The following is a 6080-nucleotide window of genomic DNA, read 5'->3' as shown; positions in this document are numbered from 1 at the left end:
TGCTCCGTCCATCGTACCTAGGCTAAACGATCTATCAGCCAAAATTCTGTCAATCAAACTTTTAGTACAATTCTAAAGACTTTTTTCTACCTCCTTTTCATCAAAGAAAATAACTTCTTCATCTTCTTCTCCCTCAAACTCATCCCTTCCAACATTCTTTTTACCTCCCTGTTCAGCCATGACTCCCTATAGAAAGCACCACTAAATTGATGTATTTTTTATGGTCAATGTGAGATCAACTGTGTTTTGGACTCTATTAAGAAAAATCCTAATAGAGTATTATATATTAACCGTAAGGGATAATTGTTGGCTAATTTAAATGCTTGATCATAGCTTCAATAGTTCAAATAATCTCATAGATTAAGTAACAACTAAAAAATAATTATTTAAGCCCAAAATGTCAAAACTTATGTGTTTCATAATTCATGCATAACTAAAAAAAGGAGCACAAAACAAGAAAAGTAATGCATATGATTTCAACGTACATATAGCTATGATTTGGATTTTTTAATAGTTAACATTACATGCAAAATCATATCAAAGCACTTATAAAATCTTCAACAGATTACAATTACTCGATGACTTTTGCAATTTTTAACTATTAAAAAAATGCTAGAAAAACTCTGCTAATGAGTATGTGAGACTGAGACATGAGCCATCTCACGAGAGTGTTGCGCTGTTGCCTGTGAACCACATAAATAAATTGGTAAATAAAAGTTACCATGTTCGATTTGTGAAAAAAAGTATTTGTATTTATTTATTTTTCGTGAAAAGATATGCTTTGAATTAGGTTTAAAAAGTTGTTATATTTATTCAGTTCTAAGGTGTTTATAACTTGATATTCATATTCTTACAAAAATAAGGTAATATAATGAATTTATTATTCACTAAATTTTAGATATTTAATATTTAATTATGTGTATTAAGAGTGAAGTTATAACTAAGTCTCTGATTTCACTAAAAAGTCTTGAAGCGGGAGTACGTACTCCTTATCTAGCACCCTATGGAATCGTCCACGCTCTGCTAGGATTTTACTGCGCAGCCTCCATGGTTACACATTTTTTTTTCTTTTCTTCGTTAAAGTCTTTTCCATCTTCTTCTACTTTCTTCTCTTAATTTTTTTCCTGTTTTTAATTCACCCCCACTTGTTCCTTAATTTTCGTTTTCTCTCCCAATTCATTCCTATGCTAGATTTCTCTTTTAATTCACTCCGTTTTCTAATTCACTCATTCCATATATCTTATTTCACTCTGGAATCATCAAATACCATTCCTGATTTTCTCTACACCATGTGCAACAAATCAAAGACTCAAAACCCCCATATAATTGATAGTGATCAGGAGGATGATTTGATCGTTTTAGCTTATGAAGATGTTTCTGAAGGAATTCAAGCCTATACACAGAGCCTGTCTGGAAGGATTTTCTCAGATCTTTTCCGTAGGTATCATGGAAGGAGCTCTCTAGGTAATATGGAATAAACCAGAAGGATTCAGAGTAGTCAAAAAATCCAAGAACCGGTTTCAAGTTTTCTTTGAGAATGACTCTGATGTGACTCGAATTGAGAGGGGTTCGCCTTGGTTGTTCAAGAGAATCTATCTCAAGGATTTCGCCTCTAACGCTATGACGGTGGAGGGTGCTAGCCTTCAAGTGGCACCCAAAGAAATATGAAGCTGCTCTCATGGAATTGTCGGGGTTTGGGGAGACCCTTGACAATCCACAATCTTAAAGGGATTTACAAATCCTACTCCCTCGAGGTTGGTTTTATCTGTGAAACAAAAAACCAATCTCAACAAGTTGAAGGAAAACTAAGATCTTGTGGTTTTAAGGAATGGTTTATTGCGGATCCAGATGGATTATTAGGGGGTTGGCAATGGCATGGAGGGATAGTTGCACTGTTCAGATTTTACAGCATGGTAGATTTTTCATTGCGGCATCAGTTCTGACAGCTGGTTCTAATGATCCCTATCGTATTCTAGGTGTTTATCTCAGTTCAAATGATCAACATAGAATAGCTCAATTTGCTGAATTAACTTCAGTCGTCCAACAGTTCAATGGTAAGGTTGTGTTAATGGGTGATTTTAATGCCATTTCTAATCAAGTGGAGAAAGCAGGTGGGGGTGTTAAATCTTCTTCTTCTATTGAAACCTTTAACAGTTTTATTGATGATAATTCCCAAATTGATATTGGTATGGTCGGAAGACCATTTACTTGGTCGAATAGACGGAGTAGTGATGAGTGGATACAAGAAAGACTGGACCGATTCCTTGTAGGAGTTGATTGGCAGCAACTCTATCCCAATGCAACGGTTCTTAGACTATCAGAATCAGGGTCGAATCACTCCCCTCTTCTCTTAGACTCTAATCCGAGAACTGAGAGATCTAAACGGCAATTCAAATTTCAAGAAAGATGGTGTTCCAATGATGAAATAAGGCAGATTGTTAGAGAGGTTTGGCACGAACAGATTGATGGTTCAGCCATGTATATCCTAGCTCAAAAAATAAAGCGTTGTCGGCATAAGATTGTCAGATGGCAGCAAGAACACAAATCTAATTTGAAGGTGGAGATTGATTTACTACAGTCTGAATTAGAGGAACTTCATTTAGCAGGAATTCATGGAGGTGACATCATTTCCGAAATAGAGGACAAACTTGAAAAAGCGTTGCAAAATGAGGAATCTTATTGGAAAGATAAGTCTAGAGTCAAATGGCTCAAATCTGGTGATCAAAATACAGCTTTCTTCCAATAGAAATTTAGAAATCGAACCCGAAGGAATAAAATTTGGCAACTATCTGGCAGTGATGGTGAAGTGGCTACCTCAAATGCTGGTATTGCTTCTGTGGCTGAATCGTATTTCAAGGACATCTTCTCCTCCACTTGTCATGAGAACCCCGAATCTCTATTTACTGATTTTGAACCTAAGGTTACAGCTCATATGAACCGTAGTCTTCAAAGACCAATGACTATGGAGGAAGTGAAACGTGCAACATTTAGCATTCATCCTCAAAGTGCTCCAGGAGATGATGGTATGACAGCAAAATTTTTTCAAAGCTTCTGGAACATACTTAGTGGTAATGTGTTTTGAGCAGTTAAGAGTTTCTTTTTAAGGGGCAGAATTTTGAAGGGTTTTAACCACACTCAGATCTGTTTTATTCCCAAGATTTCTAATACTAAAGATATGACTCAGGTAATACCAATAAGCCTATCCTCAGTCTTTTACAAGATTATCTCTAAAGTACTTGTACATAGACTTCAGGGTATGATGAATAGACTAATTAGCCATACGCAGAGTGCTTTTATTAAAGGCAGATTAATCTCTAATAATATCCTAATTGCTCACGAGTGTATGCATTACTTGAAGAACAAAAAAAGGGGACTCAAAAATGAAATGGCGCTAAAATTATATATGAGTAAGGCATATGATAGGGTGGAATGGCACTTTCTTTGGTTTATATTGGAGAAGTCTGGTTTTGACTCCCGGTGGATCATGTGGATTCGAGAATTAGTGACAACTGTTTCTTATTCTGTCATTGTGGAAGGACAACCCTATGGTTTCTTCAAACCAAATAGAGGTATTTGACAAGGAGATCCTCTATCTCCCTATCTTTTTCTTTTCTGTGTAGAAGGTCTCTCCTTCTTGCTACACAAGACAGAACAAAATAGACTAATTCAAGATTTTCAGATACATAGACGATGTCTCAAGGTCAACCACCTCCTCTTTGCTGATGATTCCATCTTATTCTGTAAGGCTAATCCTGAAGCATGTTCAAACATCCTGCATTTATTGAATTCTTATGAAAGCATCAGTGGCCAGAGGGTAAATCTTAATAAATTTGCTGTATTCTTAAGCCACAACACTCCCTCCACTACTCGTACACTACTGGCTAACTCTATGAATATTTATCATATTGGGGCTCAGGATAGATACATTGGTTTGCCTTCTACAATCTCTAAATCGAAAAAGGCTTCTTTTAGTATGATCAAAGAGAAGGTTCGGAAAATAATCCAAGGGTGGAAGCGCAATCTTCTATCGTCAGGTGGTAGACAGGTATGGATTAAGGCAGTGGGAGAAACTATTCCTATTTATACACTGTCTTGCTTCAAGTTGCCTGATGGTTTAATTTCGGAAATTCACTCTATACTTTCTCAGTTCTAGTGGGGACAAAAAGGTTCTGAAAGACGGATGACTTGGATTAGCTGGGACACTATGACTCGCCCACGAAGAGAAGGAGGCCTTGGATTTAAAGATCTCAGAATCCAAAATCTAGCGCTTTTAGGTAATTAAACAGTTTTAGCGACTCGTAACACAACCTTCTTCCCTATTATCCAAAATCCTAAGAGGTAAATACTTTAGCAATGGTAATGCTATAACAGTAGAAATCGGAGTCTTACCTTCTTGGGGATGGAAGAGCATATTGGAAGGCCGAAAGATTGTTAAAAAAGGTCTTAATTGGGCTGTGGGTACTAGAGAGAATATCCGAACATTTGAAGATCTTTGGCTGCCTCCTCCGTACCCTTTAATGATTTCTAACATGCCAAACAGACAGGCTATTTCTAAGTTGGTTCCAAGAGTTAAAGATCTAATTACTGAAGATAGGAATTGGAATCAGAATCTCATTCAAGAGTTATTTCCCCAAGACGTTGCAAACAGGATTTTTTCAGTTAAAATTCAGCAGAGTAGGAACAAATTGCAATGGGATTTGAACAAATCCAAGTAATATGATACAACTTCAGATTACCGAATTGGCTATTTATTTTACCATCTGCCTCTGGAGCTTTGCCCTAATTATATGCAGCAGAAAAAGCTGTGGATTGATCTATGGAAGTTGAACTTACCTCACAAAATTAAGCTATTTATCTGGAAAGCTCTCTATGGCTGGCTTCTGGTGCTTGCTCAGATTCATCACTGCATCCCATCTATATCACCAATATGCCCCTGCTGTCATGAAGCAACAGAAACAGTCACTCATTGTTTGATCGACTGCTCTAGAATTAAAGATGTATGGTCTCAGAGTTATCTTCGTGACTGTCTTCCCCCTCATAGTCCTAACGACTTTTGGACATGGTGGACTGCATCAACAGAAATGCTTAACCCGTTGAAGAATGCTGACCGTAATCCCCAATTGCTTGCCATCGTTTGCTGGAACTGCTGGAAAGCTCGCAACCAATTAATTTTTTAAGGTTCTACTTCAATGTCGTCTGTCATTCTAGCAAGCTCTGTCAAGTTGTTCCGCGAAATCCAAAGAACTCCCAGTTTAGGTCGTCATCTCTATGAGGCAAACTCTTAGTTTCATTCAATTTGATTTATCATTCTTTCTTCTTTAAGATTTTTCTTCGTTTTTCGACCATGCACCGTTGGATGAATATTTTCAGTGTGGTGTTTTAGAAAATTCCCACATTTTATTATGCTGTCCTATTTTTAGACTAAATTACTTTTTATTAAAATTAAATTTAAATAATCAATTTGATAAAAATTTCATTTATAAATTTTAATCCAAACAGTGGATTTGATCGGAACATCAAACGAATACAAAGAGTAACACGTGGATAAAATGATGATGTGAGAGCATTAGTAGTCACATAATAATGAGATTAGTAATGAGGAACTGAGGATGTAGCAGAGCAAAATATGGATGTACAATATGATAGCACCACAACAAAGGAGAGTAATGTAATGAGTGAATTACCAACCCTATCTTTGAACGTTTTTTAGAGTGATGATTTATTTTAATTTTTGTCTTTTATATTCGTGATACAATATGTCATCAAAAAAATATATATATATTCGTGATACAATATAATTTTTATAGGTATTTTTTCATCAATTTTAAACAAAAAATACTGATATGTCAAATTTAGAGATAAATAAAAATTTAATTATTTTTAAATTTAAATTGGTTAAAAATTTATTTATTCTTATTCTTTAAAAAATATCCTTTTTAAATTATTTTTTTATTCATTATATTAATATTTTTTTCAATAAATTATTGAATATATGGTATAATAAGTACAAACTAATTAATAAATTATTTAAATTTTTAAAAATATCATTTATTGTAAAATATAATTTATTAAAAAAATAT

General features: G+C 35.1%; 1 protein-coding gene across 1 annotated transcript in view; it reads right to left on the bottom strand.

The window, feature by feature from the left end:
- The window catches only part of LOC107605903, a gene marked incomplete at its 5' end in the record, with an annotated part of 53411 nt that continues 47741 nt past the window's right edge, over nt 411-6080 (bottom strand). The window contains one exon of the mRNA XM_021107931.1: nt 411-683. The remainder of the gene's footprint in view (nt 684-6080) is intronic.

Source organism: Arachis ipaensis, chromosome B07 (assembly GCF_000816755.2).
Source record: "Arachis ipaensis cultivar K30076 chromosome B07, Araip1.1, whole genome shotgun sequence".
Taxonomy (NCBI): Eukaryota; Viridiplantae; Streptophyta; class Magnoliopsida; order Fabales; family Fabaceae; genus Arachis; species Arachis ipaensis.
Note: the sequence above shows the minus strand (reverse complement) of the source record. Positions and strands in the feature narration are given on the sequence as shown.